Here is a 13,425-nt window from a genome sequence, read left to right as displayed (position 1 = left end):
ATTATCATCACCATCTCGCTTAGCCCTCAAAACCACCTCCAGAAGTAGATGCTGTTAACGCTCTTTTAAACAAGGATACTGAAGTCTGGGGAGGTTAATTGACCTTCCCGAGGACGCCCAGCGAGTGCCTGGCAGAGCCAGCTCGGGAAGCCAGCTCTGCCTGTGCTCATCCCTCTTCACTGCAAGGCGAATGTCCATCCGTCCCAATCATCCTTCCTCGAGGGGACTGAGAGATGGCCACACATCAGCTCCATGGGCAGGAGTTCCCATTAGGGCAGCCCGACCCAGACCCAGCTCTAGATTTTGTTCTAGAGCCAAATCTGTTTCTCTGTTTCTCTGATGCTGGTGCCACTGAGGCCCCAGATCCATGCTAGAGGAATCTGGTTCCCCCTCACACTCATTCCAGCCATGGCCACGTCCTCTTCCAGGGTGAGAAGAAGGGAGCTCCAGGGAATAGGGTGTTTAACATCTGAGTGTCATGGAGACACCCACAGGCCTGGAATGTTCTTGACCAGATGCTTCCTACAGAGATGCTGCTTGGGGAATATGGAAGGCTCCGAGGAATGAAACTTGAAGCCCCCGCCTCACCTCCCACCCTGGGCCTCCTTTCCGTCACCCTGGCACATTTCAACCCCCCACATGCCCTGATGGCTCCCACTCTGCACCTCTGCAGAGACCCTTCTCTCTTCCGGGTGCTTCCTCCCTCCATCTCCCTCCCTGACCTCCTCCAGCTCACCCGTTGGGTGCCAGCTTAAACATCAGATTCTTGGGGAATGCCCAGTTCAGGGGTCTTTCCTTGGTGTCCCCAGAACCTTGTACTTGCCCCTCTTCCAACACCTTGGGAATATTGTGACAGCTAGGACCACAACCTTGCAGCGCTGGGCATGCAGCCTGGGATTAATAAGTAGTGAATGAGTGAACAAATGAGGGAGAGGCATCCAGAGCCATTTCCCAAAAAGGAGAGAGCCCTTGACCCAAAGTCTGCATACTCCAGTCTCGCCCTGGTCTCCTCCCTTCTGTCCCCACATTGTTCCCCAATCTGATGTCCAAAGAACCTCCCAACCCAATCAGAGAGAACTAAACCTGCTCCCACACAGAGAGGACAAGTCGTCCTCAAATCAGAGCTTCTAAGGGTCCTTAAAAACTAGTCAAAGCCAGAGGAGGAAACTGAGACCCAGAGAGGGTACAGGAGCTACACAGAATCACACAGCAAACTCTAAGCCATGCCTGCTGGGCTGCTCCAGTCAATCCCCCTTTCCCGACCCCAGCAAATCCACCTGCAGCCCCACGGCCTCTCCCTCTGGGCAGCCTGTGGAAGATGCATCTCTTCTCCCCATCCCTATCGTCAAGGGTCACTTGGGGCACCGCAGACCCCTCTCCTCCTGCTGCCTGCCCTCCCGTCTCCCCTCCGCTCCTCCTGCCTCGCTCTCTGGCTGCCAAGTTGTTCAGGGGCGGCAAGCGTGGGAGGCTGGCACGGGGAGGCTGCAGGTTGGAAATAAATTCTAATCAAACACAGAATTGTTGGTCTCCCTCTGCTCCAGGACAGCGCCTGGCCGGGTTATTACTCATATGTTGGGAGAGAACTCTTCTGAGGCTTCGCAGAGCCAGAGGGGAACTTGCGGGGTGGGTGGAGGAAAGTCGACTCTGTCCCCCAGGCTGGTTCTTGCTTTTATCATCCTCCTCTCTCGCCTTTCACTTTGGCAGGACACTGAGGAGATGGATCTCAGGGGCCCTTTCTCACCCCATCTTAAAGGCACAGGACCTTGGGGGCACCAGGCTGACAGGAGCCCCAAGCAGAGGGGTGGAGGATAGAGAGGGGACAGGAGGGACTCCAAGGAGTGGGTTCTCATGGCCATTGAGGGCCAGGGCCACCTAGGGAAGGAGCTGAGCATACTGTGTGCTGTTTTTGAGGACTTTACACCTGTCCCCCCTCCATCACACAAACCCCCTCAGCCCAATCTCTGGCCCAAAGTAGGTACAAAATCCAGTCACCTCTCCTCACAGCCCTCACACTGGCCTCTCATTGGCCATCATATGTCCCTGTCATTGGCCCTTCTTAAGATCAATGAAGGGGCTGGGGATGTGGCTCCAGCGGTAGCGTGCTCGCCTGGCATGCGTGCGGCCCGGGTTCGATCCTCAGCACCACATACAAAGATGTTGTGTCCGCCAAATACTAAAAAATAAATATTAAAAAAAAAATTCTCTCTCTCTCTCTCTCTCTCTCTCTCTCTTAAAAAAAAAAGAAAGGATCAATGAAGAGGGCCCTCCCTGGATCTGGGCTCCCTGCCTCCTCTCCCCCCCCACAGTCCCTCGTCACCCAGCAGCCCAGGTGAGCTATGGTCAAACTTAACAGGCCACACCACTGCCCACACACACTCCCAACGACAACCACAATCACGCCCGCCACCCCTGGCAGCCAGAGAGGTTCCACCGGCCGCGGCTCCCGCTGCCACCCAGGCCTCCTCGCACCTCTCCCCCCGCCTCCAGGGCCCAGCACCCTGACACTGGGACCCATCAGCTCTCTTCCCCGGTCTTGTTGCAAATGCTCCTTCCTCACAGGGGCTTCCCTCGGCCACCGGAGCTAAAGCGAAAGCCCATCTGTCACCGTGGACGGCGCACGTCATCCCACTTCATGCCCGGGCTCGCTTTGCACAGAATCGACCTAACTAGCACAGAACAGCCAAGCAACTGGAACGAGGTTCCCAAAATACCCTTCCCTGGGTGGTGCCGGGGTGGCGTGGGGAGCAGAGACATTTGCGTGAGATTTGGAAGGTGGGAGCAGAGCGGCAGCTGCTCTGGGTTTTCGGTTCGCTGCTCAGGGTGGAGCAGGGAGCGCCGCTGCCCTCATCTGAGGTCCATCTTGGGGGTGAGGGGCCGCACCTGGGCCGGCAGCTCCTCCATCCTCCCAGATCTCCCGCTTCCCTGCCCCAAGTCCTGTGTGTGTGCAGCTCCACACACTCAGCGTGGACTCTGTACTCCCCCAAACACGCGCCGCACCAGGGAGAGGCCCTCCTTCCATCCCCAGCCCCCTCGGCTGCCTCTCAGAGACTGGCTGAGGTCCCGCCTCTCCTGCCCAGCCTCCTCCTAGCTAATTCCCTGTGCTCTGGTTCCTGGTCAGAGAGGAGGGCATGCCCAAAGTCACCAGCGTCCAGCTGGACATGGGCCCTGGGTCTCCTGACTGTTGACTGCAGGTCCTCACTCAAGTTCTCATCCCCCATCTCTCTGAACGCGCCTCCTCTGGCCTCCAGGACTCTCCCTGAGCACCCACCCCAGGCGCCCTCCTCCCTTCTCCTCTCCCCTTGGCTTCTCCTTCCAACCCCAACCAGGTGATAGTGCCCGCCCCTACCACTTGACCCACCGCCTGCAAAGCCATAACCTCAAATCCAGGCTCAGTCTGGGTCAGAAACAACTTCCTGGGCTCCAACAACTTTCCTGAGCCCCCCATCTCCAGTGGTCTGAGAGAGTTGTGACATTTAACACAATTTTTGGACACACAAGCATCGCAGTGTGTGTTCTTCACTGTTTAATGCTCTCCATTACCAGTTACAGTCCCCAGCCCCCATTGCTGAGCCTAAGCCTATTGAGGATGTGACCACAGACCATTGGGAAGGGGAGGGGAGAGTCTGGAACCACAGCACTGGTCACCAGTGACACCCTGCTGTACCTCCAGGGCTCAGTAAATGGCAGGACTTGATGAGGTTTGCCCCAAGGAAGACATGAGTGAACCCGTGAGTGCAGGGCATGGCCTCTCCAGGAACCTCACAGCGGGAGAACCATCTTTTTTGCAGATTCAAAATCTAAGAAAGGGGGTCGGAGCTCTTGGCAAGAGGCCAAAGCATGCCTTCAAGCCAGGGACATTGAGATCCGAGAGGTGGATGACATGAATCCTCCGGGGAGGAAGTAAGGGGTCACCCAGCAATAGCGATACAGACCCTGGGGGACATCAGCATGGGTGAAATCTTGTAAAACATCCTGCAAGGTCCTTGATAATTGGACCCAGGGGAGGACAGTCAGATGCCAATCCGTCTTAGGCCACTCTGTGGCAATATGCCACTCCCCTAGAATACATGTCACAGACAGCCCAGGGCTGCAACCACAGGGATCTCAGCCCACTCCAAATGTCCCCAGTTACCTGGGCTCCTCCTCTGAGAGGGGTGGCATCTACCCAGCACAGAAAGTTCCTTAAAGGACTCTCAGCCACCCAGCAGGTGAGCATCCCAGCTCCATCTGACTTAAGGAAACAGGTTCAGAGATGTTCCATGACTCACCCAAGGACACAGAGTTATCGAGAGGCTTGGTAAGACTGGAACCCAGGCCTGTCTGACTGCGACCTTCCCACACCCTCACTGTCCCTCCAAGAGGCTGCCTTAGATCCACACGTCCGGGGACACACATGCACACACACTGGGGATCAAACGCAGGACCTCACACACACAGGCGAGTGCTCTACCCCTGAGCTAGGCCCCAAGCCTACACGTGGCCTTTTGAAACTCAGACTCGGTTGAAATTCACAATGCACACAGTTTGTGCTTAAAATACGTAACTGCACACAAATGGCACTGAATATTACAGGGTCAGTATTCACAGTAGGTGGCTTCCTAGTGCACAGTGAATGCACTTACCAGGTACCTGATGGTGTTATGGTTTGAATCTGGAATGTTCTCCAGAGGTTCATGTTGAAGGCTGAGTCCTCGGAGCAGCCATGTTCAGGGGCAGGGCTTTGGGGGACTGATGGGATCTTGAGGACTAGCCCACCGATGGCTTCATAACTGAATGAACTATTAGGAGGTGAGGGAAACTGTAGGAAATGGGGCCTAGTGGGAGGTGTGTGTCACTGGAGTGTGCCTGGAAGGGTATGTATTGTCCCCACCCCTTCCTTGATCTCTCTGTCTTTCTGCTTTCCTGGCCCCCATGAGATGAGCAGCTCTGCTCCGCTATGTGCTCCCCGCCATGATGTTCTGCCTCGCCACAGGCCCATAGTACTGGAGCCATGTGGCCATGGACTGAAAGCCTGGACCAACGTTAATCTTTCCTCCTGATTTTTCTCAGGTGTTTTGTCACAGTGATGAAAAGCTGACTAACACAATGATACGTAAATGAGACCAGGAAAGGGGTATCACTGTACATATTGATGACACTAACCCATTTGCACAGCCCGAGTTACCAGTCTACTAAGTTGTCAGTTACCAAAAACAGGCCTCTGGAGACAGGTGCATTTGACAGACACAGGGTAGGAATAAAGAGGGGAGGGAGAATGGAGAAGGGCCAGGGAAGACAGCAAAGTAGAGCACAGGGACCAGAGGAAGAAGGGTCAGAGTGCCGGGGACAAAGAAGCATGCAGGCACTGGGGAAGGCTTACAGACTCACCTTGTCAATGGCCCACAGCCCCATTCCTGGAAAAAGAAATCTCAGGGGTGATAACGATGGTGATGAAGCCTTCAATGAGAGCCCTCCTGAACTCCTGGGAGACTCCAGCTGGGTGTCAACCCCTCCTCCCTGTGTCCACAGCACCTGGACTTGCACTGTGAGTTCAGCGTGGGGTCACCTGTCTCCCTCTCAGACCACAACCGACTCAAAACCAGGGATTTGGGCTCCAAGGCTCTCATTCCTTACCTACCATTATACTGCTTCCCTACAGATGGGATGAGTGGATGCATGGACAGAGGGTCAGAGGAAGGATGGACACAGGGATGGGTGGACGGGTGAAAAACTGTAGTGTACAGATGGGGAGGTGAGAGGTGGTACGGTCTCGGCAATGATGGATATCATGGTCATTTAAACCCACATCCCGGGGCTGGGTTTGTGGCTCAGAGGCAGAGTGCTCGCGTCGCACGTGCAAGGTACTGGGTTCGATCCTCAGCACCACATAAAAATAAATAAATAGAATAATTACAACTAAGAAAAAAAAATTAAAAATAAATAAATAAACCCACATCCCAAGACAGATTAAGAAAAAAATTAACTCAAGGTCTAGCATGGACCCCTGGCACAGGACCATTATCCCCAAAGTCCAGAACTCATAAAAGTCCCAGTAGAAAGGCCTGAAAAGATCTGCTGGCTTTTGCTCCTTAGCAGGAGGAACATCCTGTGGCCTCCCCGAGTGGCACCTCATCATACCATACAACCAGGTGGCAGATGGCGTGCATTCACTGGGAATGACGAAATTCCAATTGAACTTGGTAAGGAGTTATTGCACACCTACTGTGTGCTTGGCAGAGTCTTTTGCTGGCCAGCTGGCCGGTGTGGTGTTCTCTGGCAGGCTGCCAGCCTGGCCAGATGAGGGACAGATCCCATATCAGCTCACGCAGCAGTGGGCGGTTCTTTCCCTGTGAATGCCCCTGTCTCTCTGGGTAGAGGGAGAGTGTGACAATGACAGCAGTGGTCAGAATGATTCAGTTTCATTTCTGATGTGCGTTGCCTGGGGAATTGTCACTGTCATCGGGTGGTGACAGTTTATGGTTGTGAGTGTTTAAACAGCTTGGCTATTTGTTAACAATAGGCATCATATAAAATTATAAAACAACCAGATGAGAGATGGAAGGCACAGCCTTATCTATTTGGAGAAAGATTACCTGGGAGCTGCCATTTCAGTCAAGCAAAATATTGATATAGGTGTGTTCTCACTCACAGGTGTTAATTATGGAGGTGATTCCCTGTGGCCACCCCACTTGTATCCCAAGTGAAAGTGCTCTTGAGTCTGTCTTCTCACTATTGTTATTTGGGGGAAATAAAGTTTAGTCTTTCATGAGGATAAAACTAACATATTCTCACTGTAAGATGTTTAGAGAGGGCTGAGGATGTAGCTCAGTGGTGGACGCTCACCTACCATGAGCAAGGCCCGGGGTCCAACCCTAGCACCGCAAATAAAATATTCAGAGAATTCGAGGAAGTGGAGAAAGAAAGTGAAAACCATCCATTAAACTGCATCCCAGAGAAAACACCCTTAACATTTTTTCCATCTTTTTATTTTTTTCTTGTACATATTTGACATAGCTGAGATGATAATAATCCCTAATAATAACACCAAAACCTTAAGGATATATGCAAGGCATTATTTTAAGTTCTTGACAAGAATTAACTCATTTAACCCTCCTGAAGTAGGACTCTTATCTTACAGATGAGGAAACTGAGGCACAGAGAGATCAGCCTGCCTGAGTTCAAGGTCAGCAAGTAACAGGGCTAGGTTTTAGACCACTGTCCCTTCTATCATAGGTACAACTTATATATTCCTTTTTTCCCTATATGACAAATGTGCTTTCCCGTGTTATGGCAGGAGCTGCTGAACCATTATTTTGGACCAAACCCAGGGCCTCCTGCGCGCTAGGTAAACGCGCTGCTGCTGAACAACAGCCCCTGAAACATGATTTTAAAGGGTCGCCGGCTATTCCAAGTGGACAGACGACAGTTGACTCAGTCATTCCCCTGTTTGGAATATTTGGGATATTTTTTCCCTGAGTTTTCCTCAGCACAGCGGTGAGTGAACCCTCACTGAGAAGAGCCACCGGCCTCTGCGGTTTGCCCTCCTGGGAACGCACACCATCAGGACCACCGTGCAAAACGGGCCCAGCTCCTCACTGAGCCTTGAAAGCAACAAATCCTGGCCTTCTCCCGGCCACCCCCTGAGACAGAGCAAATCAGCTCTGAGGAGACTCCCACTCGGAACCAAATATATCACAGATACAGCTACAACTGCAGAGCGAGAGAAGGTGGGCAGCAGGCCCCGCCCACCTGGCAGCACTCCTAACCCTCCCCACCTCCACAGCAAGCTTCCTGTGGGGATCAGGTGAGAGGTGCTTCCAGAGGCTTTGGGAACTGGAAAGCCACGCAGGCAAGGGGCTGTTGTTATTCTAACACATCACAGCTGCATTCCCTGCGGGGACTGCTAGGAGCCTGGCGTTTGTGGGAAGCCCTGGGGATATGGAGACAAACAAGAGAGGGAGCTCCACAGCTGCCCTGGGGGACAACATGGCCTGATGGCAGAGGACAGACCAGCATGGACACCCAGGGATGAGTGCTGGACAGGGGGAGGCATCAGGCACCTTCCTGGAGGAGGTGCTGTCCGGGCTGATGCCTGCAAGGGAAGAGCAGGAGGCGGAGAGAAGGACATAAAGCACACATGCCAAAGGGCAGAGGTCAAAGTGCCACCTTCTGGAAACAACGGTACGGTCAGGGGGTGTGGGCCCAGGGAGAAGTGGAGGGAAATGAGGCTGGCGGTGCAGACCATGCGCCATCTCCTTTCTAACCTGTTAGTCATCCCTGTTTAGAGAATGGGAACACATGCCACACCATGCCCTCCCCTGGGGCATGGTGTCACAACACCCCTTTTACAGCCCAAAGGTGGCCCAGCATGATAGGAAGGGACCCTCAGCACTGATGGCAGTCCTTAGAAGCCCCCTGCAAGGCTCTGCCTACCTTGGATCCCCCCCTCTACTACCCTCCATGACACCCTTATCCCAGGCTTGGCCCAAAGCTCAGACTTGAAGATGGATCCCCGGGGAATTCCAGGAAATAACTTGCTATTTCCTGAGCACTATGAGGGATGGGGGTTCCCTTATTACTTCCATCTTTCCAGCCATCCTCCGAGGCTGGGGGTCATGACTCCATTTCACAGCAGAATGATAACCCTGGTCATTCGCGGGCTGTGGGCTGAGGGCTCAGGTTAACAGAGGTGTCCAAGAGACCAGGAAGAATCGCTGGTCCTCAGCCTCCCCGTGGGAATCTCAGACCCAAGGCCACATCTCTAACCCTCGATAGGGTGACAACAGAGACACAACCTCTGCTGGAGGGCCTTGCTGAGAAGCGTCCCCAAAGCAGGTAGCATGTGGACTGCACAGACGCTGCCATGACTGCCTTAGACCATGCTGGCCCTCCCCGTGCCCTGTGATAGCCAGGGACCCCTAGGTCATGGCTAGTCAGCTCTGCAGAGCAGGGCACGTGCCTCTGCCTCGGCCGGCGCTCGCTCACTCTCAGATGCACCATCAGCCTCGGAAACCTGGGACATCACGAAGGACAGGATGCCCTTGCCATGACTCTCCAAGGACAAACAACATAAAGGACAAACTGCTGAGAAGCCACGAAAATAGCCCATTCCCAGGCCCCTTCACTTGTTATTCCCATGATTTGTGTTCTCTTCCACACCAACCTCCCGCCACGCGTCCTCTGGGCACTGCTGAGCCCTTAGCACGGGCCGAGATGATTCTCCAGGGAGAGGTGTGGCATTAGCCACAGAGTAACCACTGCCCTTCAGGTTGAAACGTGTGCCCAGGACCTGCAAAGAGGACACCTTAGAAAACATGCCCAAAGCCACTTAAAATCCCTAGACATTGGTCCCCACCTGCAGACCTTACCCAGGAAGGAGAGCTGGCTCCGATCATTGTCCAGAGCCAGCTAGACACATTCTAGCTCAATGCCACGTCTCTCTTCTGCTCCAACCAAAGTCCCACCGCAGGGTCCTGTTCCCATCGCAGTTGTGGCTGTATCTGATTCTTTTGATGGAGAGCACAGGAATCCAGGGAGCCTGGAACACCTGGCCACTGTGTTCCTTGAGGTCAGGACTAGGGTTGGGTTATATCTGAAATCTCTCCACATTCATCACGGGAGTCATCACGGGAGTGGACGAGTCCAATCCCAGGCACGAAGCACCCTGAGCTCCCAGGGTGGTCAGACACCAAGATGCAATCCTTTCCAGCTCAGCCGGATCCCAGGAAGTACCCAGCCTGGCACACCCTCTGGAATCTCAGAAATGCCCCCACAGCCCTCAGCCCCTCTCTGCCAGTGGTAGGAGCACAGTCAGGTTCCAGCTGCCCAGAGAATCTGCCCAGGGGCTTTCCCAAGACCTCAGCCAGAAAGCAAGAGGGAAGTTCCTGCTGTGTGATTCCAGACAAGACCCTCGACCTTTCTGTGCCTTCATTTCTTCATAATTTCAGGAGATCAGTGAAGCTCATGGAGGGATTCTTATTTTTCTTCTTAACAAATATTTAGATGCTGTTCTAGAGATGGCAACAAACAAGACAGATTGTCCTCAGGGAGCATCATCTTGTGCTTCTGTTTCCCCACCTATTAAGTGGGGAATACAACAGTGCCTGCCTCACAGAGTCATCAAGACCACAGAATAAACTAATCTATAGAAAAGCTCAGCACAGGGCCTGGCCATTCACACAGCCGGCAGATGTTGAGCTGTGCTGTAGTGTTCTTCCCTGGGCAGTCAGGAGCCGGCGAGATGGTAGATGTGGGGTATTTTAACTACACTCAGTGAGTATGAACAGGTGGCAGCTTCCTTCAGCTTTAGCTCATTTTAGAGAGGAGGGGCCGAGGCGTGAGAGGTTGTAACTCATTTCAAATCTCACCATCACCAGACCCTGAAACAGGATTTCTTAGCCTGAGTACACCGTGGGCTGGACCGTCCACCGTGGGAGTGGTGCCAAAGTGCAGAAGTCAAAGTGTCTGCACTGGAGGATGGTTCCTATGGTCATCCGGGCCTCTGCACACAAGAAGCCAAGGGCTCTACCCCTCCCACACAGTGCGAAAACCGGAAATGACTCCAGACCTTGCCAAAGTCCCCTGGAGGATCAGACACTGCTCCAAATGGACCCTTGCACTCCTATTTCAAGAACCCCCCCATGGTCTGACCCCAGCCTTCTTCTCTCCAACCCAAATACCCCCTGAAATACCTTGTTCCCACTACTCCCCAGAGGACCCACCTTTCTCAAGCAAACCCAAGCTTGCTCATCTCTGTCCCTACTTGGTCGCGTCTACACCAAGAGGGCCCCCCTCACTCCCCTCCAAGGTGGGCTGAAATCCCACTGGCTCCCTCCCCAGAACACATAGTCAATGCCCAGCCCTCATCACAACAGGGTCTCTCCATCTGTGTAACTAGTTGGGAGCACATCCGTCCTCTCCTCCTCCTGGGGTCCCACCCCCAACTACAGACTGAAGAACTTGAGCGCAGGGCTGGGACAGACTCAGCACCCAGCACAGGGCCAGGCACTCAGGGCTGGGTCTTTATGCATTTGGCTGTCACGGATGTGACTGGTGTCCAAGTGGCCTCAGGTACCTAGGGAGGCTAAGGAGGTAACACCACCCAGACAAGTGGATTAAAAACACCCGTGGGACTGGGGTTGTGGCTCAGTGGTAGAGTACTTGCCCAGCACGTGTGAGGCACTAGGTTCAATTCTCAGCACTGCATATAAATAAATAAAATAAAGGTCCATTGATAACTAAAAAAATAATTTAAAGAACAAAATAAAAACAAAAAAACGACCTGAGAGCTAGACTTGGGTTCAGTTTCTACTTCTGCTCCTTCCTAAGAACAGGTTACTTGTCCCCTCTGGGCCTCAGTTTCATTCCTCTGTGAAATGGGGATAATCTAGAGTGGCCCTGATTGATACAATTGCTGAGAGAATTAAATTAGAAAACATGCAGAACAATTATCACCGGGGCACACAGTAAAAATTAAAATACACGTAATGATAATATTGTGCGCATATACCCACCACACCTCCCTGATACCTGGTGGGATTTAATCAGTACCCTCACAGAGGAGGAAGCTGAGGGTCATAGGGGACCTAAGCAGAGGAGCAGTGCCCCTAGCTCCCACCTCAGTGCTCTCTGCTTCAAGGACCAGGATTCCAGGTGAAGGCTGGAGAGTGGGGATAGCACCTTCCCTTAGGTTCCCCTAGGGCCTGTCACTGGAACTTCTTGAATAGTGAGGAAACAGGGGACAGAGAACCAGGATGTGAAGACGCCGCGGGGGCAGGGAGGGCGGAGGGAGGCCCGCGGGCAGGAGGCCGCCAGACACAGTAAATAATTCACGCGGATGAACTGAGATAGCGCCGTGCGTGGGGGATTGAATTCAGGTCGAGGAGGCTCAGACGGCTGCAGGGGACTGTGGTCTTCCGGGTTCAGACGGCAGAACTCTGGCGACTCCGGCTGCCAGGAAAACGCAGCCCCAGGTGTCGCCCGGGTGCCACGCCCTCCCAGGGAGGGAGCCAGCTCCCCGGAACTGCCCCGCGGGGCAACCCGGCTGTCGGCCGCCTCCGCCCAGCGGTCTCCATGGCAACCAGCTGGCCTAGTCCAGGGTTCACGGGCAGCCGGATCGGCGGCCTCCCCTCCCCCGCGGGAGGACGCTCTCCGACTCCGGTCCCTGCACCGGGGGCTTGGGCTGCCGGGCGCGCAGGGAAGCATCGGCCGTGACCCCGCCTTATATGGGAGCGACTGGGACCACGGAATCCCAGCCCCCGCACTTTGCAGCTGTGGGACAGCCGCAGGCAGGTGACCTTGCCGCTCTGAGCCTCAGTGTCCCTTAGCTGGGGTGACAATCGTGTAACTGCGTTATAGGGTTGTGTGCAAAGTCAATGATCTAAACGCCCAAAGTGCAGACCGTTACTGGTCTGTAGCCAGGGCCGGTGCAAACTGTCCCCGCTGAGAAACCGAGTCCCGGAGACCTGCGGGTGCCGCGGGTCACACCGCCTGCCGCTGGCCGACCTGGGGCTGGAACGCAGTGGCCCAAGGTGGATGCTGGCGGCCTGCTATTGGGGTTTCCCCAAGGGTTGCCTACGCTTCCTGTGGGGCCCCCAGCCCCCCCTGCCCCTCCTCCTCTACGTCCACGTTCATGAAGTCATACGGCACGGCNCCCCCCCCCCCCCGCTCCTCTTCAAGTTCACAGTCATTGAAAGGTCACCGGCCAGGCAGTGAGGTCCCTGAACCGGAAGAGGCCTCGCGGGTAGCCTCCGGGTCCCCCAGGGCCAAACGCACTGACCGCCCCTCCACGCCCGCCAGAGAGTTGGTGAATGAATATGGATTTAATTAATCAATTACTCTGCGTCTTCTACCAAACACCCTCCCAAAGCAAGTGCCTGGAGCTCTCGGCCGTCGGCCCGCTGACGGGACACCCGCTCCCCCGACCGTGTCCTACCCTCGCCGCTGCCCGGCCCCGCCCCGCCCCCAGTCGCACCCGGTCCCAGAGCCTTTCTGGTAGGATTTCCCATGGCACGTTTCCCGGGTTCCCCTCCTCCCTCATCCCGTCCTCCCTGACTTCCCTCCCCCTCGGTGACCCTTTGTCCTCGAAACAGCTGTTTCTGGGTCAAAGACCATTCTCTGGGCTCCAGGGGAGTCTACTTCCCCGGGCTTGGGGACAAATCCCTCCAATGTGAGGCCAGCAAGGTGGGCCAAATCCTCACCCCAGACCTGAGGCGCACGGATGGGCCAGCGCTAGCGAGGTGGGGGTGGGAGAGGCTCAGGGGCTGGATTTCTGGGACTCTTGGTCCCTCTGGGGAGGGGCTTCGGACACAGGATCTCTGTCCCCAAGGGCTACCCCACAAGCTCCAGCCAGGTTTCCTCGGTGACCCTGTCACTGGGGATTTGTTTTTGCCGACAGTTTGAGAGAATCTCTGTTGCTGGAATAATGACAGTCTCCCCCCCCCCCCT

The sequence above is a fragment of the Marmota marmota genome, unplaced genomic scaffold (assembly GCF_001458135.2).
Source record: "Marmota marmota marmota unplaced genomic scaffold, marMar, whole genome shotgun sequence".
Taxonomy (NCBI): domain Eukaryota; kingdom Metazoa; phylum Chordata; class Mammalia; order Rodentia; family Sciuridae; genus Marmota; species Marmota marmota.
This window is presented reverse-complemented; position numbering follows the sequence as displayed.